Here is a 21,892-nt window from a genome sequence, read left to right as displayed (position 1 = left end):
TCCACAAGGACCAAGCCTGAAGTGGGGATCAAAGCAGTCGGTGTGGAGCCTTTCAGAGCATCTGGCTGCTTTAATGCTCCAAGGAAGAATGCTTCACTGATGTTGATGCAATTTATGAAATACTGTACTCCCTTCAGATACTTTCATAACACTTCTATATACCGTAGCTTTAATTCGGAAGCTAGACCTTTGTGCTTCTTTTTGATGGGAAAATCAAGATTCAGAAACATTTCAATGAATTAACAAAACTCACTAGCATTAAAAGACTTTTGCATGTTTTTGCTTGTTAACCGCTGTGCTGAAGAAATAGACCTGTATATAAAATATTTTATATATTTTATAAATACATATTGTATTTATATATAAACTGTGGGTGTATATATACACACACAAAATTATACTATACTATACTATATATATATGTGTGTGTGTGTCACTTGTTTTTTTTGCTGAATTTGAAAATCAAGGGAGACTAGGATAGATCTATTTTGGCCTTATTTTGGCCTCATCAGCTAGCCATACCTTCAACTGGGACTTGAACCTGCAAACCTTTGCCTTGTAAGGCAGAGTATTACCCTCTAGGCCAGTGTTTCCCAACCTTTTTTGAGCCGCGGCACATTATTAATATTTTCAAAATTCTGGGGAACACTGAAGGGGGGGCGGGGGGCGGGGCTAAAGAAAGGTTTGGACAAAAAAAAATCTCTTCCTCCATTTCACTCTATTTCTCCCTCCCTCTTTCTCTCTCTTCCTTCCCTTCTTTCTCTCTCTCCATCCCTCTTTCTTTCTTCCTCTTTTTTGCTCTTTCTCTCTCCCTCCTTCCCTCCCTCCATGTCTTTCCCTCTCCCTCCTTCCCCCCTCTCTTTCTCTCTCTTGCTTTCTTTCCCTCTCTTTCTCTTGCTTTCTTTCTCTCTCATTCTCTCTCCCCTCCTTTTTCTCTCTCTCTCTTTCTCTCTCGTTCACCATGCCGGCAACAGAGAGAAAAAGAAAGAGAGACAGAGCTGGAGAGAGAATGGAGGGCGCCGTTGTCTTCGCCTCCGCCCGCTGGCTCTGCAGCTAAGAGGCAACAGCAGCCATCAGCCTCCTCGCCCTCCCAGACGTTCCCAGTGCCCGGCCATGCGCCGCCTCCCGTTAGCCCAGCTGACCTTTCCCTGCTGCCGTTTTCTCTTCATGGCGCAAAGCCACACAGTCCCGGACTCCCGGATCGCTCGCTTTTCCGGCCAGCAAGCGCGGCGCGGCGCTTTCCTGGGCAGATGGCTTTGCTGACCGGAGAAGCGAGCGATCCGGGAGTCCGGGACTGTGTGGCTTTGCGCCATGAAGAGAAAACGGCAGCAGGGAAAGGTCAGCTGGGCTAACGGGAGGCGGCGCGTGGCCGGGTGCTGGGGACGTCTGGGAGGGCGAGGGGAGCCGGCGGGCGGAGACGAAGACAACGGCGCCTTCCATTCTCCGGCAGCGAAGGAGAGGGGGCGGATCACGCCCCAAGACAGGAGGCGGCGGCGGAGAAGGAGGAGAGTGGGCGGATCGGTCGGGCAATGGGGCAGGGCAGAGAAGCTAGGGGCGTGTTTGGCCAGAGGCACCGTGGGGAGGCAGGGGCGGTCGCGGCTCCCTTTACTCCTACTGCCGGACCTCCCCGCCCCTGCCTCCTTTTTCCCACCTTCCTTCTTTGGGGCCCTGCCGGAAACAGCTGCATCGGGCAGAGTGGGAGCTCCAGGTCGGAGGCACTGGCGGTCCGGCACTGGCAGTGCCCCGCCCACCTGGAGCTTCCTGCGGCACACCTGACCGTGTCTCGCGGCACACTACTGTGCCGCGGCACACCGGTTGGGAAACGCAGCTCTAGGCTACAGTATCCAATCCCTTCAGCTCTGCACCAGGGAAGGGTTACATATTTTTGTGTCAAATCACCCTGATGTATTGAAGGAACAGCACAGCTCCTTTTTTTTGCCTCTTGGCAATATATATATATATATATATATATGTGTGTGTGTGTGTGTGTGTGTGTGTTTTCGTAGATTTTCACATATTGCAAAACAATCAAGCAGCCTGCAAGCTCCAACTACCCAGGATATCACGCCTAATCCACAACCATTAACTAACCAGCATACTTCAGCTACATCAACGACCCCAGATGTTACCCCACTGACTCACCAGGAAGCTTCTACACAGCAGGCAATTGCTGAGCCATCAAACCACACCCAGCCACCAGTATTTATAGAAGGAAGGTAGCTTAGGTCTCGCAGTGTTCGCCTTAGAACAAGGACAGAAACACCAGCCTGAAGATGATGAGTGGGACCTCATCGAAACGTCGCCAGACATTTCCAAATCCTACATGGGAAGAAACCCAAATATATCAAGACCGTCATATATATATGTATGTATGTATGTATGTATGTATGTATGTATGTATGTATGTATAGTAGTTGTATGGTATTTTTTAAAAAACTGGTCAATAAAATTATTTTTTATAATATACAAAGAATTCACAAAAAATCCAGGTTAGAAGTATTATAGGTGAAGCAATTTGAATTTGTAGCCTTTTATCTTAATTGATATTAACTCCCCCTCCCTCCAATAATTGTTCCTGGGGTGTGGGAAAGTACTCCACCATATTAAAGATGTTCAGAGTGTATTCTTTATAGATGATGTTGGGATTGTTGAGGAATTAGGTATAAAGGACTTGAATATTCCATTGCTCTCGGTAGCAGATATTAACGGTACATTTGCAGAAGACATAGAAAATATTATTTGCTGCAAACTAAAGTTTATTTGGATTTTGGTGGCCCACATCTGATAGCCTTAGCTATAGTCTTCCTTGAGCCATTTGCCTTGAGCATATAAATACTCTAACTTCTGTATGGAGTGTGAAGCTGCCTGTGTTCTTGCTCTCTTGCATAAGATAAAACTCAGTTAATTATATCCTTTAGGGCAGAAGGCTGTTCTGACTGAAAATATTATTTTATTTTATTTTATTTATTTATTAGATTTGTATGCCCCCCCTCTCCGTAGACTTATTGTTATTGCTACATTAAGGCGTTTTAAAAATAATATTTTAAAACAAACTAAACTATCAAAATGTGTGCTATCTATGCTTGAACCTGACTTTGGACAATATGAGGGTTGTCTCTATCAATTCCAATATTTTACAAAATCACCTGCAGATTATTTGCCCCTTTCCTCCCTGGTTAATTGCTAAAAACAAATAAAAGAATTGTAGTTTTTGTTTGAAAGAATGAATATGTACAAAAGGTAAGAATGTATTGCTACCAAGATGAGAGGTTCTAGTCTTAGAATCCTCCCCATCTCTCCTTGCCTGATTGTCAGTATTTTAATCCTAAACATAGATTACATTGACATCCTCAATAGTTTTCCGTAGGACACAGAATAAAAAAGCAATGTATTATGCATGGATCCTTGTTTTTTAAAAAAGACCATTTTTTAACATTTAAAGGGCTAAAAGCTGGAAGAATAGCAGCAGGCAGATCAAACTGACCAATTCAAACCTTTGCAGAAAAATAAAATGTGGACTGTGGAGAGGGGCAGCATACAAATCTAAATAATAATAATAATAATAATAATAATAATAATAATAATAATAATAATAATAATCAACAGTACACAGACTCACGAAGAGATAGGCAGTGCACCTGCGTTCACCAGTCCCCAACAAATATAGCAGGCTCCTGCATCCTAAAATATCCACGAATAAAAGGGCACAACAGATTACAGATTGTGATTAGGAAAGAATGGTAACAAGGTCAAAAATTGCAAAAGAGCAAATCAAAGCATAGAGCTTTTGGAAAAGATAAATTGAACCATGTTGATGATGAGTTTAGATGTTCATAGTCACACTGCACATGGCCTTCTGTCCTATAAACTATGGTATTTTCAAATGGCTTTTTTTTTAAAAAAGGAAGATGCTTGTTTTATAATATAAAGGCAGGAACCAGAGACATCCTTTTAATGCATGAGATTAAGCAATTGAGCAATTAAGAAGAAGCCAGCCAGCATGTACTGAACATTTACATTTCATCACTTCTGTGTGAATGTAAGCACAGTCTTGAATGCACATACATGATGTCGCCTCCAGAATTCTGTCTGCTTTTCTTTTGAAGATTACACATCTCAACCTGATGATGACTAACTACTTCTTCATGAGTTGTTATGAACATTTTGTGTTGTCCCCCCCTCCCCTGGCTTCCAGGGAGTCAGGTAATGTGCAACAAGTATGGAAGGATATTCATCTTGTCCCCCCTGTCTGGTATGCTGCTAGCAAGAACATTTTTAAGGCCAATCTATATGTTTAGAACTGGACCATTGTTACTTAACAGTAGTTGCCTTTACCTGCCTTCACCAGCAAACCCTAGTTCAGAGGTGTCAATCTGGCAGCCTGTGGACCTGATGAGTCATACACAGGCCTTGCCCACCCCAGAATGGGAAGTACATCACAAAATGCCACATGATGGCAACGTGACGCAGCGAGTTTGACACCCGTGCCCTAATGTTACTTTCTCTCTGACAATCTAACTAATCCAACTCTTTTAGCGATGTCTTTTCCAAAGCTGTGGGGGATGGGGGAGAGGATTTTAATTTCAGATCTTGTTTTGAGACAGAATAAGGGTTCTTCAAAGCCATTAAGACCTTAGTTACCATATTTTTTGGAGTATAAGATGCTCTAAAGTATAAGACACACTTAGCTTTTGGGGAGGAAAATAAGAAAAAAAAATCTGCCTCTACCTCCCAACAAACTGCAAACAGCCTGTTTCAGTTTCAGCACAGCCTGATTAGCACAAGCAGCTGATTGTTGGTTGACAATCAGCTGTTTCAGGCTGCAGGGATTGTTATAATTTATTACCACCTCCACACACCCCATTTTCGCCCCCCACATCCATTTTTCAGCCTCCACATGCCCCATTTTCCTCCTGGGCGGTGGGGATTAGAATGGGTGGAAAACAGGCCACGTGGAGGCTGAAAATGGCACGCAGAGGCCGAAAATGGGATCTGGAGGCCAAAAATGGGGTGTGCGGAGGTGACAATAGGCAATGGCAATCCCTGCAGCCTGAAACAGATGATGGTTGTGAGGCTGATACAACCAACAATCATCTGGTTGTGCCAATCAGGTTGTGTTGAAGCTGAAACAGGCTGTTTGCTGCAAGGAGGCAAATTGATGGGAGGCAGAGGCAAAAGGGCGGGGCCGGTGGGTGGGGCTTCATTTGGTGTATAAGACGCACCCAAATTTTTACCCTCTTTGTATGTGGTGGGGAGTGCATCTTATACTCTGAAAGATTCCCAAACTTTGGTTTAGGTGGATGGGAGAGGTTTGTTTTTGCACTGAGCCACCAAATTCCATCTTATTTTGTTTTCTATTGTATTTTTGTTATTTATTACATTGTTAACTGTCCAGCCTTGGTTTGGCAGTTAGACTGTGCCTAAATTAAATTATATAAATGAATATAAATTGTGTGTCTAGAAGTGCTACAAGGGCCAGCAGACTAGAAATTAATTGGAATAATTCTCACAAATATTTGGGAGGAAACATATTTTTAAGTTAAAAGATGGAATGTTCTTTTAACATAAAAAGCACAATGGGAATCTGTTAAGGTGTATGCAGAACCCTTGCACAGAGGAAAAGGTGGGAGTCCAGCAGATCTCCAGGAGATATGAGTAATTATTCAGTCATACAAAAACAGATACTGTACATTAAAGTTCAATTAGAGTTTACTTTTAAGAAATAACACAGTTTAACAGTCTGGTCATACATATTCAAATCAGTTAATATCTCTTAATACAATAGTAATATTACAAACCTGTCTTTGTTTTACATATCAGACATACATTACAGCTTACAAAATGCTCAAACTATCATCAAAACAGACAGAGCTTACTACATCAGTTCACAGTGAATCAGCAGAAAGAACAGAGAGAGAGAGAATCATGCTTTCTGATTCCCTCTTATGGCAATTTGCCATACTACCTCTTAAAGCTATAGTACTTCAATACATACAAACATTAATTATTAGCTTGTTTATATATTGCAAACCCAACTGTTTGTAGATAGTACTAACAGAGTCAAGGTATTTTTCTCTCTTTATTCAATGAATTCAGTCAGTCACCATACTATGCTAAGTGAAAACTCAATCTAAGCCAAAAATAAACTAAATGGGCTTGGATCTGTGGAGGACACATCAGGGCAGATAGTACCCAAAAATTACTTCATACTAGTCACCATTATTCCAGCAGAATTACTAGTCCAGTCTTGAGTCCAGCTGTCTCTTTCATTAATGGTTTACTCTTCAATCAATCTTTCTCTGAAGGCAGAATCAGAAACACTTCTGTGTAAGTGCTCCTTAAATCCTCTTGGTTGGCTCTCTAACTCCACTGTGATCCCTGTCCTCCAAGATTAATGCAGGAGCATTATGGACATGAATGATCCCACCTGCTGTACTGGTCTAGACAGGAGAATGTGAAGAATAATTCTCCAGTTGTTAGACCTTCAGTTGCAGTTGCAGAAACCAAAGCGAACCAAAACCACCCAAATTCAGACATATTTCTGAAATGCATCCACATTTTGATGAAATAAAGCTTGCTTATTTTGACGGATACAGACTACTTGAAACTGGCCATTTGGGGACAGAACTGCTTGTTCATGGAATATTCTGCAAATCTCATTTAACTATCATAATCTGGGCAGGTAAACCATTCACTAACAACTTTGTTTTGCCTGGATTAAGCTTGGCTTTCATATTGTCTGCTTTTGCAGCCAGGCATTATTCAGCATGCCAGCTGCCTCCTAGAGATCTAAAGCACCAGAGGCTAGATGAAGCATCCTAGAATTTTATAACTCAACTATGGTAAGGAACTTTGGAAACCCTGTAGCCCAAGGTTGTCCAATCTTGGCAATTTTTAAGACTTGTGGACTTCAACTCCCAGAATTTCTCAGCCAGCAACGCCTTGAAGTTGTCAAGGTTGGACATCCCTGCCCTAGGCTGTTACTAGGGCAGTGATTCATTTCCATTGCATCCCCAAGAGAAGGCCACCCACTTTTGGTTTAAACATTTTCAGCAAAAGAGGAGCTACCTTCTGAAACAGTCTGTTCTGTCACTGTATTGTTTTACAGGACATAGTGCAGAGGTCCAGCTTTCTGATAATTTAAAATCCATTTTTATTTGTTCAAACTTTTGGTATGAGTTTATAAATGAGTGAAGGCAAATATACAGCATACAATTTCAGGATCCAACTTGAGTTGGTTGTTTAGTTCAGGGGTCCCCAACCCCTGATCTGTAGACCAGCACTGGTCTGTGGCATACTTTCAACTGGACTGTGCAAACAAGCAAAGCCCCATCTGCGGGATGCAGGCAACATGCAAAACCACAGCCCCTTCAATCTGCGGAAAAACCTTTTTTCCAAGGATCTGGTCCCTTGTGCCCATAAGGTTTGGGGATGCTGGTTTAGTTGAGTTAGTTGTTGACCAAGGACATCCATTGAATTTCACAGCTACTAAGATTGTTGGCAGAGCAGGGACAAAAATAGCCAGGGAAATGTTTGAAGTCTGGGAAATGGGCCTTTTGTCAGTCAACAGGAGTTCTGACTTACTCCCAGTTTACCAGGTACTTAGGAGCACAGTGAAGTAGCAACAAACGATTGAATAGTCAGCCATCACCCCAATTAACAACTAAAAGTCATACACAACCAAGCATCACATAAATTTTATGCATAGAACAGCCTAGTGAAGTGAGGATGAACCTTCTTTTGTTTGTGTGCCAAAAGGGGGGTTGTGTGTGTATGTGGGGCGCATGTGCCCATACCCATAATTTCATGTGGCCTCCCCGTGCATGTGACCCCCCCCCCCACTCTTGGTACATGATGGCACACAAGTTTTTTGTTCTCCCTAGGCTCCAGTCTTTCTAGGAGCCTGAGAAGGGCAGAAAAGACATTCCCCACCTCCCCAGAGATGCCTCTGGAGGCCAGAAATGGCTTGTTTGCCAACTTCCAGTTGGACCAGAAGTGCCTTTTTTTTTTTGCTCTCCCCAGGCTACAGAGCGTTTCTAGGAACCTGGGGGGGGGGGCAATTGGCCTCCCCCCCAGAGGCTCTCCATAGGCCAGAAATGGCCCGTTTCCCAACTTGAAAGTCACAAAGAATGATCACATGACCCAAGGAGACTAGAACCATCAAAAATATGAGCCAGTTGCCAAGCATCCAAATTTTGATCACATGGCCATGGGGATACTGCACTTTTTCAGGGGTGTTGTAACTGATAGTTCACTCAGTGAGCTGTTGTAGGTAGAGGACTACCTGTAGTTTCCTTTAATGACACTAGATCACTCCTTGTAGGGTGGAATCTGTACTTCTGTAGATGCACCTGAGCATTTTTAAAAAACCAAATGTGGGGAACATGAATCAACCAGAGTTGGTTGGCAGCTAGTCTACATTATGAAAATAGGGGAAATAGAATTGTGCTCTTGTGACACCTCTTTTGCATACAAGTCATTTGTTGTCATCTTTATACAAAAGGTGGGTTATGTTCTTGTCAACATGAGGCTGGCTGCTTTCATTGTTTGCCATCCATCTCTTGTGTTACTAAGTCTTAATATGTGAAAGTCATTTAAAGAAGACAGACCAAGTGGGTCTTAATCATCATTTCTTTAGTTTGAATTGACAGAGCTATAAAATCTTAGTCATGCCAAATTTCTTCCGTTTGCTGCTATCTAAATGTCTAGCCATCCTGTCATTGGAAACTCCTGAGGTTTCTTCAATGGGTAGTTGAAAATTTGCCTCTTTTTTTTTTTGCATTTGGCACATTATGCATGCTAATGTTTGCTCATTGTGGAATTTGAGAGACCATAGACGCATACTGTAGGTCAGGTTGGAAAATAAGTAAATGAAATATATATGACATTTGATTAATTTGTACATTTGAGTAAGTAAAGGTGGAAAAAAGTTGCTCCTGATTATGTGAACTCTGATAGCATTTCTGTAACGTGAACTGTATAAATATTTTGGTCTAAAGTTACTATCTGGGATGGCTTGTATATTATTCATACATTTTAGGTGGAGGGGAACTGGAGTAGTTGAACCAGACTGCATTATATGTTCACTCTCTTAGATAGACCCAAGATCTATTCTATAATTTACAGTACCAAAATATGGAAACTTAACCATCAAGGATAGTAAGAAACCTGATAAACCTGGTTTGGTAAATATTTCTAGGTATTCAATAAAAAAGTTTAGATCTAATATGGGAAAGAGTACGGATTGATGGTCTGGCCTAAGCAGTGATGGGCTACCAAAACTTTTACTACCACGCTGTGGGTGTGGCTTATACATTTTGTTTCAACATCTTTCAGTGTAAATTGGGTGCTCTGGAGCTCCATTTTCGTTACACCACTGCGTTCTCCCCCATCCAGGCAGTAGCCCACCCCGATTATCTACTGTATACTGTATATACTGTATACTGTATACACGCACAGCTCTTCTAAAACTATGCACATTCAAACTAATTTACTGCGACAGGAAAAACGTACCCAGAGCCCAGAAGGGGAAAAAAGAAAAAAAAAAATATCAAAATTTTGCTACCGGTACTGTGTACCTGACCAACATTTTGCTACTGGTACTGCATACCTGACTGTACCCGTAGGAGCCCATCACTGGGCAAATCTCCAAATACTGTATTTTGCTTTGAGAATAAGCAATATGTAAGAGTGGCAGAGAACAGTGTTATAGCAGGGGCTATTTTGGAAGGAAAGAGCAGGAAAACCCGTCTTGTGCATAAAGTGTTGGTTATGACCTTTAAAGCCCTACATGGCAGTGGACCAGAGTACCTTCGGAACCGCCTGCTACGTGGAACCGCCTGTTCCACAAATCCCAACGACCGATAAGGTCCCACAGAGTTGGCCTTCTCCGGGTCCCGTCGACTAAACAATGTCGTTTGGCGGGCCTCAGGGGAAGAGCCTTCTCTGTGGCGGCCCCGGCCCTCTGGAACCAACTCCCCCAGGAGATTAGAACTTCCCCCACCCTCCTTGTCTTTCATAAACTACTGAAGACTCACTTATACCGCCAGGCATGGGGGAGTTGAGACACATTTCCCCCAGGCTTTTTTAATACTTTGTTTTATGTTTGGTATGAATGTGCTGTTTGGTTTTTTAAATAATGATAGGGTTTTATATGTTTTTTTTAATATTAGATTTGTTCCATTACTATTTTGTTTTTTATTGCTGTGAGCCGCCCCGAGTCTTCGGAGAGGAGCGGCATACAAATCTAATTGATAATAATAATAATAATAATAATAATAATAATAATAATAATAATAAGTATGTGGTCATTTCTCATGATTTACTGCTTTAGTTCAAAGCGAATAAAGTCCTTTTAACTTACCGTAGTCTGAGTTCTTTCTAGGGCTTAGACACATTCCGCCTATTGATAGGAAGCTAACCAGAAGAAAGTCAAGCCTGGGGAACTACAGTTTGAAACACCTTCAAAACTCTTGGGTGTGGCCCTTGGAAGCTTCCATAAATTGATGCTTGAAACATTAAACATAGCAGAGAAAATGCATTTAACATATGGATGGGGAAGAAGAATTTAACTATACTGAATTTTAAATTAAGTTGTAAATGAAATCATTTTTTTTCATGGCTAGGCTTACTGCTTTTGTGATTGTAGCTAGTACACAAAGTGCTTAAGGTGTTAGCCTGGAAAAGATTAGTTTAGGTTTGAATGTTAACTTAATAATAAACTGGTATTTAAAAGATGCAAAAGTTACAGTCAGTGTCATTAGGTATGCAGTCTTGATTTCTTTTAAACCATTTTCCTTTTTAAAAAGCATTTGGTGGAAGAAATCCTGACTTCAAATAACTAGCACAGAAATAGGAGCACATATTCTTGAGAGGGATATAACCTTTGGCAAAAAATACACATTGAGTGCTCTTGCACTGATAAGAAAGTTTGTTGTTACTGTTGATGTAGCATAGTATGTTAACTCCAAAAAGGTGCAAAGATACATTTAAAGTGCCAGATTGCTTTACCTTTTCATTTTTATGCAAAACCTTATTGGACCTTCCGTTTTCAGTAGTTGTAAATCATTCATTTGAAAACTTTTAAAATAGAATAGAAATAGAACAGAAAATGTTATTGTCACTTTAAATGTACACTAATCAGCATACATTAAAAGGAAATTTCATTGCATTCAGCTCTCAAAAGATAACCATTAGACACATACCCCCACACCCCCACACATATATAACACAGAGAAATATCATAGTCTAATTTGAACGTATACATGGTGAAGAAAAAGAATCATTCAAGTTTACCAGATTGATGACCTAGGGAACAAAACTGTTACAGAATCTGGTAGTCCTGTTAGAAATACTTTGAAAACTCCTCCTAGAGGGGAACAACAGAAACAGACCATGAAGTGGGCTTTCTAACAATGCTTCAAGCTCTAAGCATAGAGTGCTTATAAGCAACATCCTCAATGACAGGAAGTGATCTTCCTATAATCTCAGCTATCCTCACTGTTCTGTCTGGGTCACTCCGGAAGCTATGACCAACCCCAAAAGATAAGCCAAACACCGGTTGAATCCAAACACAGTTTTATAATGCTAAAGAGAAAAGAAGCCAACAGAAAATGTCCTTACAGATCAGGAAAACAGTGGAACTCCAAATAGATACACGAATGCAATTTTTCATACAGAAACACAGGATCCTTAATGCCAAACGAGGCTGTTGCTAACAGACACCAACCTCCCACGGGTCTTCAAGACTGCTGGGCCACGAGCCAGGAACAAAAACGCTGAGAGAAAATGCAGATAACACCAACTCCTCTTTGATAACACTCCACGCTGCCGAAAGGGTTCGCATGCCTTATAAACCCTTCCCTGCTAATGAGGACCACACCCAATCCCCAGGTGTTCCTCATTCAGCGCTGATAATATCTACGTAATTGATTTCTCCTTTGATCTATGCGTCTCTGTCGCATACTAATGATAGCTTGTGCTTCGTCATCCAGTGACTCCAGGGACTCCAGAGAATCCAAGCTACTTGCTGGAGATAGCCCTTCCCCAGGGCTCCCAGGCCTTTCTTCCTCGTCACTTTCCTGACTGCTATCTCCCCTGTCTGGCTGCAAAAAACCCTCCCCTCCGCTCTCAGACTCCCCCGGGCATGGGGCCAGCAGAGACGCAGCTGGTCTTTGATCTGGCTCAGGCTGAACCACAACACTCACCACTCTCTGTGGGGGCTTTCTTTCTGAGGCGCTGCCGCCACCAAACCAACTGTGGATGCAGTTTGTGCCTTATGCCTCTGTAAAAAGTGGCCAGGACAGAAGGGGAAAGATGTGCTTTTCGACATATGAAATGCAGATTCTGGTGTGCAGGCTTCACAAAGGATGATGTCTGAAGAGACCAAGTCAGATTGTTAGTTAGTACATTCTTCTTTGTAGATGTTAAGGAGTGTGCAGAAAGACCATTGAATTAACAAGGAAACGCACAGAGGAAAACGTGGAATTTGAGCAGATATCTAGGAGATATTCAGTCATACAAAAACAGATGCATTAAAGTTCATTTAGTGTTTACTTTAGAAATACCACAGTCAAGTTAAACAATCCTGTCATACACGTTCAAATCAGTCAATAGCTCTCAATTCAATAATAATATTACAAGTCTGTCTTTGTCTTACGTATCAGACATACATTACAGCTTACAAATATATCAAACTATCATCGATCACAGAGCTTACTACACTAGTCACAATGAATCAGCAGAAGGAATACAGAGAGCAGAGAGAGAATCATGCTTTTTGGCTCCCTCTTATGGGAATTGGCAACACAGCCTATTAAAGCTATAGTACTTCAATACATACAAACATTCATTGTTAACTTGTTTATATATTGCAAACCTATTGTAGATAGTACTAACAGTAGGTTTGGGCTTTGTGTGTGTGTGTGCGTGTGTGTGCAGGTAGCCTTTGTTTAGTGACTAGTGTTGGGCGAACCCAACAAAGTTCGGGTTCGGCGAACTCACCCGAACTTTGCCGTGAAGTTCGGGTGAGTTCGCCTAACCCGAGCCCGAACTTTTGCTTGCAGTAAGCCGCTACGGCGTCCTTTTCTGTAAAAATAAACGAGGAGGGGGAGAATTCCCCACCTCCTTTTGCTTTCTTTTATTTTTACCGAAAATGATGCCGCAACGGTGCTGCAAGCAAAAGGAGATGGGGAATCCCACGAAGGGATTCCAGAGGCAGGGTTTTGACATCACGGAGACTCCTTCCTCCCCGTTTCGCCGGCCAGGAAGTAGTCTCCGTGACGTCAAAGCCCCGCTCCTGGAATCCCTTTGTGGGATTTCCCACCTCCTTTTGCTTGCAGCGCGGCAAGTAAAAGGAAGTGGGGAATCCCACTCTCCTCCTGAGTGGCGGTGTTTCCCGGTGTTCAGCCGAACCCGAACCCAAGCTTTACCCGAACTTTTAAAAAAGTTCGGGTTCTGCATGCTGAACCCTGCAAAGTTCGGCACGAGCCCGAACTTTGCAGGTTTGATTTGCCCAACACTATTAGTGGCTATTTCATTTAGTAGCTGTTCACTCTTATGATGGTAATGAAAAGTAGTTTTGCGACCCTTCTTCATATTTATGACCTTTGCAAGCTTGTAGATCCGACGAAAGTTGAAATAAGATAGTAAGAACCATCATACTTTTACTTAATGATCCAGTTGCTAGTCCCAACTGTGGTTGATAAAGATACCTCTATACTGAATTGTGTCAAAGAAAATTCCTGATTATTTCCAATTGTTATTACAGATTAAAAGAACCATCTGTTTATTGGGAGAGACCTGCTGCTCAGAGCCAGAACATCTTTTTAAAGTAGGTATTCTGTTTTTGTTCTTCCTGCTTGCTAGCATGTAAACATGGATAGATTATATTGTGTGATTAAAGATAGTGTAACAGTAATAACTTTCAGGGACCTTTCTCTACACTATAGGTTTTCTGCAGTGTTAATTTTGGTAATTCCCTTGTACTAACATTCCTTGATGAACATCTTAATCGTTTTAGATATTTCAGTCTTATAGCTATTGGAAGGTGTTTCTCAAGGGTTGGGCTTTTTATGTGTGGACAATACCTAGTTTCAGTTGCATTTTAAAATTTCCTCTAGCATCAGCACTAGAGGACCAGTATAGCTGTAGGATATGTTTAAAAAGTTTATTTGCGGGATCACATCTGCCATTCCCATCAGATGTGCATAGTGTGGGGGTCAGGGGTCAGGATGTGCATACTGTGGGGGTCTCGTCAGTGGTGGGTTGTTACCAGTTCATCACGGTTCGGACAAACTTGTAGAGGCTCCACCCACCTGCCTGGATATCCTCACAGATGACGATTTGCGCATGAACAGAAGGTCTGCACATGAGTACAGTTGTGAAGTGGTAGTGAAGGGAAGTGAAACCCACTACTGGGTCTCGCCACAAAAGAAGGCCACCCACAGGAACCAGGAGGAGAGCCTTCTCTACCACTCTTTGAGCTGTCCTTCCCCTTAAGAGCAGATTGATCACAGCATTTCTGGGTTTCCCAAAGGGCCTGGGGATCGTTTTGCCATGTGCCTTGGGGTTCTGGGATGTGGGCATGGTAGGAAAACTAAGTTTACCTTTCCGTGGATTATGTTTTGTTTTTAATTATTTTTGGTTATGTTTTTGATCATTTTATTGTATTTTTGGGTGTGTTTTTTAAAAAAATTACATAGCTCAGTGTCATGTACAGCTGTCATGATGGACAACTGTATAAATGTACTTAATAAAAAGTCTTGGCTCATACAGGTAATCTTTGACTTATGGGGACAGTTGGGATAACCATGTAGCTTTTCCAGTGTTATCGATGACTCAGACTAGTGTTCTCAGCAAGCAGGCCACACAAATAAGCAAAGCCCCATCTACAATATGCAGGTAACACACAAAAACAACCCTTTGGTCCAAGGAAAAACCTCTCCCCACGGAACCAGTCCCTGGTGCCCAAAAGATTCGGGGCTGCTGTTCTAGATCATTTCTTTTGAATTGGTTTTCTAAGAAAAGTTACTCTGCATATTTTGCACTTAGCTGTTAAACTGACACCAGATGAGGAACTGTATAAAAAGTGATTTGGAGTGTGGTTTTACTCTGGCGCATTCTTGTTTTTGTGTGTGTGAGGGAGGGGCTTTCTTTCATTTTTGACAAATTGTGGGTTTGAAACTCAGCTCTTACTGTAAAGTGATGAAATATGCCTAGATTCAATTTATGGCAGCTTGCTGACCCACCCAAAAAGCAATTGTGACTCATAGGCTTGTCATTTTCTGCAATTTGAGAACTGCTGAATTCTATTTTCAATTTATGAGAAAGTCAGAAAATAATGAGCCAGAAACTTAATTTCCATTGAAAAATTGGATATTTTCTTGTTGGTCTCTGTCATTTGTATTTAACCCTGCTTGTAGAAATTTGTTTTGTTTGTGATTATTGTTGAAAATCCTGCAAAACAAGTCAGGAAGAGTTTTAGCAATGTGCTTTATTTGGCCGCCTTTGTGTTCTCGTGCACGAGTTATCATCCAGGAGTTAACTTTGGATAAATAACTTGTAGAGTTGCAGTACAGCATTCTCTTCAAACAAATTTAGTGACAGAAGTTACACTATGGATTCTATTCATGGCTGCTCTGGTAAAATGTAGAAAAGCAAACAAAAAACAGCATCGTAAGTATTTTAAAAGTTATTTTAAGCTCTGGACTAGCACTGGGCTACGGCATGCCAGAAACCAGGCTGTGCAAACAAGCAGAGTCCCATCCGCAGGATGCAAGCAGCACATGGAACCAGTCCCCCTCCGGTCTATAGAAAAACCTCTGCATGGAACCAGTTCTTGGTGCCCAAAAGGTTGAGGGCCACTGTTTTAAAACATTCATATCAACATGTAGACATATATGCAACTAATTTTTACTATATAAGAGCCATAGAAACATAGAAACATAGAAGTCTGATGGCAGAAAAAGACCTCATGGTCCATCTAGTCTGCCCTTATACTATTTTCTGTATTTTATCTTAGGATGGATATATGTTTATCCCAGGCATGTTTAAATTCAGTTCCTGTGGATTTATCTACCACGTCTGCTGGAAGTTTGTTCCAAGAATCTACTACTCTTTCAGTAAAATAATATTTTCTCATGTTGCTTTTGATCTTTCCCCCAACTAACTTCAGATTGTTTCCCCTTGTTCTTGTGTTCACTTTCCTATTAAAAACACTTCCCTCCTGAACTTTATTTAACCCTTTCACATATTTAAATGTTTCGATCATGTCCCTCCTTTCCCTTCTGTCCTCCAAAGTTAATGAGTTCATGAAGTCTTTCCTGATAGGTTTTATGCTTAAGACGTTCCACCTTTTTTGTCGCCCGTCTTTGGACTTGTTCAATATCTTTTTGTAGGTGAGGTCTCCAGAACTGAACACAGTATTCCAAATGTGGTCTCACCAGCACGGTATATAGCGGGATCATAATCTCCCTCTTCTTGCTTGTTATACTTCTAGCTATGCAGCCAAGCATCCTACTTGCTTTCCCTACCGCCTGACTACACTGTTCACCCATTTTGAGACTGTCAGAAATCACTACCCCTAAATCATTTTCTTCTGAAGTTTTTGCTAACACATAACTGCCAATACAATGCTCAGATTGAGGATTCCTTTTCCCCAAGTGCATTATTTTACATTTGGAAACATTAAACTGCAGTTTCCATTGCTTTGACCATTTATCTAGTAAAGCTAAATCATTTACCATATTACAGACGCCTCCAGGAATATCAACCCATAGTGGCTCAGTGGTTAGAGTGCAGTACTGCAGGCTACTTCTGCTGATTGCCAGCTGTAGTTTGGCAGTTCAAATCTTACCAGGCTCAAGATTGACTCAGCCTTCTATACTTCCCAGGTGGGTAAAAAGAGGACCCAGATTGTTGGGGGCAAGATGCTGACTCTGTAAATCGCTTAGAGGTGGCTGTAAAGCACTGTAAAGTGGTATATAAGCCTAAGTGCTATTTCTATTTGAAATTACTGTAAATTAAATTCATGATCTTGCATTTTAGTCTTATATATAAGGGTGCAATGTTGTATGCATGTTAGAATAAGTCCAGCCTTTGAATAAGGCACTACACATTTTGGAGCTGTCAGCACTTTCAATCAGAAGTGACCTGTGCATTTTCCAGCCGGATAAGGTGACTCTCAGACTCGATCCCTCCTTCCTCCCAAAGGTGAACTCAGTCTTCCATCGATCTCAATAACTCATCCTCCCTTCCTTCTTTGCCCACCCAGTTCATCCAGCAGAGCAGCGCTGGCATACACTAGATGTACAAAGGGTCCTCAAGATCTGCTTGAATCATACAAAAGATTTCTGGAAAATGGAGGCTCTCTTGGTAGGATTCCATCCTAAATCCCTGGGCAACTGAGTGTCTTCGTCCACCATAGGATGCTGGATCAGGAACACCATCACCAAAGTATAGCTAGCTGCCCTGCCTGTTCCTTCAGGAATCACAGCACATTTCCAGGGACTGGATACCAAGACTTACGAAGAGAGACTGAGGGAACTGGGCATGGATAGCCTAGAGAAAAGGAGGGCCAGAGCGGACATGATAGCAGTCTACAAGTATACGAGGGGATGTCAGAGAGAGGAGGGGATCACTTTATTCTCCAGGGCACCAGAGAGCCGGACGAGGAACAATGGCTGGAAGCTGACCAAGGAGAGATTCAACATGGAGATAAGGAGGAACTTCCTGATGGTCAGAGCGATCAACCAATGGAACAACCTACCAGCGGACGTTGTGAACTCCAACACTCTGGACATTTTAAAGAGAAGATTGAACTGCCACTTGACTGGTGTGCTATAGGGTTCCTGCTTGGGCAGGGGGTTGAACTTGATGGCCTTCATGGTCCCTTTCAACTCTAACAATAAATAAATAAATAAATTTGACCAGGGGCACAGCCGCATCTGCGGCCTGGTCCACACAGGCTTCATTTGAGAAAGTCTGTTGGGCGACCATCTGGGCGCATCCTTCCCAGTTCATTTGTCACTACAAGATTGACTCTTACATGTCAGCCAATGCCGCCTTTGACAGGAGAGTTCTGCAACAGCTGGTGGACACTCATTAAATCATGCAGAGCATCTTTCTGCACCCCTTGGGACCTCTGAAGGCTGGTTCCACCCCATGATGGAGGTGTTGTAACCTTACCTGAAAAACATCTTCTATCCCAGAGCAGTAACTACCATGTTTCCCCGATAGTAAGGCAGTGTCTTACTTTCTTTTTACCCCCAAAAGCCCCCCTATGTCTTTCTTTCGGGGTATGTCTTATATTAGAAAAAAATTGAAAGGGTCGCGTTCCCGAAGGCTCAAAGTTGACTCAGCCTTCCATCCTTAACGAGGGTAAGTCAGAAAAGCACAGGGTCTGCAATGTTTGGGGTCCATCATCTGATGAAAGGCACTGAAAAAAAGGAGGAAAGGAGCTAAAAAGAAGCAGCAGGATTGAAAGACCCGCATAATTTCCGAGCCGAGATAAATGAATGATGAAACCTGGAACACCAGCAATGCCGCCGGGCCCATTGCCGAGCGGGGACGGGGCGCGGGAGGAGGCAGCGCTGCACCGGACCCCTCAGGCTGCTCCGCCCGGGATGGGGCTCCTCCCGAGCCCCCGTGCGCCCCTCCGGAGGAGCCCCATCCCGGGCGGAGCGGCCTGAGGGGTCTGGTGCAGCGCTGCCTCCTCCCGCGCCCTGTCCCCGCTCGGAAATCGGCCCGGCGGCATTGCTGGCGTTCCAGGCGGGCCGCCCGGCATAAGCAGCGGTTTTGTGCCTCTCTTGCCGAGCAAGGACGGGGCGCGGGAGGAAGCAGCGCCGCACCGGACCCCTCAGGCTGCTCCGCCCGGGATGGGGCTCCTCCGGAGGGGCGCACGGGGGCTCGGGAGGAGCCCCATCCCGGGCGGAGCAGCCTGAGGGGTCCGGTGCAGCGCTGCCTCCTCCCGTGCCCCGTCCCCGCTCGGCAATCGGCCCGGCGGCAATACCCCCCGTGTTTCCCCGAAAGTAAGACATATGTCTTACTTTCAGGGTATGGCTTACATTAGCCGACCCCCCTGAAACCCCCCATATGTCTTACAATCGGGGGGGTCTTACTATCGGGGAAACACGGTATATTGAATTTTATTGTATACTGCAATATTAATACATTGCCAAGGGTTTTCAATTCAATTGTACAGAATGTGAAGGATTTGTCTTTTTGTTTTAATTTTCTATGTACACTGAAGATGGCATTTGTAGGAGGTGCAATGACAATGAAGTAAACTAAACTTGAGCAAGGGAAGGTTGTATGGGATGAATGAGGGGAATCGTATTTGTTTTGCAAACCTATGTTAAACAGTGAGCCCAAATCTTAATTATTTTAATGTATAGTACAACTTGTAAAGGAAATTGCTTTGTGCTATATTGTTTCATGTCAGTGCTTATAATTTAGTAGTACCGGAGTGGGTAATTTTAAAGTGAAAATTCAGTGCGGAAAAGAAGGCAAACTCATGGAAAGAATTTGTAGGCAAAGCAGAATATATTTAACTGAAGCTACATATTCACTGTCAGCTCTCTGGTAGTGATGCAATGTATTTGTCTCATGGGGAATGAATCTTTATAGAAAGTAGAAAGAGTTGACTTGCAACCGGTGTTAGTCATGTGATCTCAAGAGCAGCAAACCTTTGTGAGATTGTATCCTGGACTATCATGAGTTACAAGTGTCTATGGCCACACTCCCTCCCTCCCTCCCTCCCTCCCTCCCTCCCTCCCTTTAGTCCTCAACTTATGACTGAAAACTTAACATAGAAACATAGAAGTCTGACGGCAGAAAAAGACCTCATGGTCCATCTAGTCTGCCCTTATACTATTTCCTGTATTTTATCTTAGGATGGATCTATGTTTATCCCAGGCATGTTTAAATTCAGTTACTGTGGATTTATCTACCACGTCTGCTGGGAAGTTTGTTCCAAGGATCTACTACACTTTCAGTAAAATAATATTTTCTCATGTTGCTTTTGATCTTTCCCCCAACGAACTTCAGATTGTGTCCCCTTGTTCTTGTGTTCACTTTCCTATTAAAAACACTTCCCTCCTGAACCTTATTTAACCCTTTAACATATTTAAATGCTTCGATCATGTCCCCCCTTTTCCTTCTGTCCTCCAGACTATACAGATTGAGTTCATGAAGTCTTTCCTGATACGTTTTATGCTTAAGACGTTCCACCATTCTTGTAGCCCGTCTTTGGACCCGTTCGATTTTGTCAATATCTTTTTGTAGGTGAGGTCTCCAGAACTGAACACAGTACTCCAAATGTGGTCTCACCAGCGCTCTATATAGCGGGATCATAATCTCCCTCTTCCTGCTTGTTATACCTCTAGCTATGCAGCCAAGTATCCTACTTGCTTTCCCTACCCCCTGACTGCACTGTTCACCCATTTTGAGACTGTCAGAAATCACTACCCCTAAATCCTTTTCTTCTGAAGTTTTTGCTAACACAGAACTGCCATTAACCATTCAAAGTTACAACACACACACACACACACACACACAACTTAATACCCCAGTCCTGAAGTTACGCCTCCCGAGACACCCTTGTGGTTGTTTGCTCTTACACCAACTGCAGAGATGCTGCAGAACCCCCTCTGCCTATTTCATCCCTCCCCATCCTACCCTGCTGGGTTCACGCAGGCACTGGGCCTGCTTTGCTCCCCCACCAGGTTCCCCATAGTCCTTCCCACATTCTTTCACTGGTTGTTCCCTTAGCTTTTCCAGATTTCTAGAACTCAGAAGGTCAGGGTAGGGAAGGAGGACAGGCCACTGTGTTGCTGACCACATGGCACAGTCCCACAAATGACTCATCTTTTTTTTAAATTAAAAATATATAATCTTTATTGAAAACAAGTGGGGGAAGGATACGTAAAATAAAAGGACTGTACAGGTACCAATACAAATGTATATGAACTTTGAATGTATAGTTGTACATCAGGTTACACATTTATATATATAAAAAGGGAGAAGAAAAGAAGAAGAAAGAGGGGAAAGGGAAAGAAGGAAACAAAAATAAAGAAACCATAAGAAAAGGAAAGAGAAAAAAGAAATAAATTCATATTTATAAATTTATTAACTATTGTAATTGTTGTCAACTTATCTGTTGACCTGATAACTCTACAGCTTCTAAGATCTTTACTATAGTATACTATCATACTTACCTGGCAGGGGAGATACCTTGATCATGACTCATCTTTTTGTGAACACAAAATAACGCTGGCAAAGCTTTCTCTTTTTCCCTTGCTAAAGCTAGCCTTAGTTCTGCTGGGGTTGTGCCAGTGCAACCCATGCTGCCAAAGCTATGGATAGTTTTGCGAAAAATAAACCCTGCCAGCCTTCCTTCCCTCCCTAGATGTAGGAGATGACCAGGCTGATCTTGAGGGAGGGGTCAGATGTGTCATAAGTCACGAGCCCCTGCGTGCCCACAAGAGATCTAAGTCTAGCCCATCTTAGATGCCTTCTTAATTCCTGCTCATTTCTCTTGACCATTAGTAGCTCAGATTTTTGTAGAGAGTTTAAGTTTGCAATAAAACTTCATACTCATTTCAATTGCCTGAATCTTGTGATTTCCCCGGTGCTTGACATCTTAGCAGACTCTTAAGAGACTTGTTTGAGTACTGGTATGTTGTTTAACCCACTCACAGAATTCTATATAAATCAATATCCTTTGGCTAGGGTATCCAACCATGGCAGCTTTAAAACTTGTGGATTTCAACTCCCAGAATTCCCCAGCTAGCCGTGCTCCTCCTTTAGGCTATTTATATTTGGATAGATCATGTATTTGGCTTTAAATTTTCATTTGTTATGACTATTGCTTTCTGGGAATCCCCTAGTTGTG

General features: G+C 42.6%; 1 protein-coding gene across 6 annotated transcripts in view; it reads left to right on the top strand.

Moving 5' to 3' along the window:
* Positions 1 to 21,892, top strand: part of PTK2 (protein tyrosine kinase 2) — a 300,863-nt gene that overhangs the window by 14,818 nt on the left and 264,153 nt on the right. For all 6 annotated transcript variants that reach the window (XM_070748364.1, XM_070748360.1, XM_070748365.1 and 3 more), the window contains exon 2: positions 13,769 to 13,831. The gene's annotated coding sequence lies outside the window, so the exon portion shown is untranslated. The remainder of the gene's footprint in view (positions 1 to 13,768; positions 13,832 to 21,892) is intronic.

Source organism: Erythrolamprus reginae, chromosome 3, assembly GCF_031021105.1.
Source record: "Erythrolamprus reginae isolate rEryReg1 chromosome 3, rEryReg1.hap1, whole genome shotgun sequence".
NCBI classification, from domain to species: domain Eukaryota; kingdom Metazoa; phylum Chordata; class Lepidosauria; order Squamata; family Dipsadidae; genus Erythrolamprus; species Erythrolamprus reginae.
Note: the sequence above shows the minus strand (reverse complement) of the source record. Positions and strands in the feature narration are given on the sequence as shown.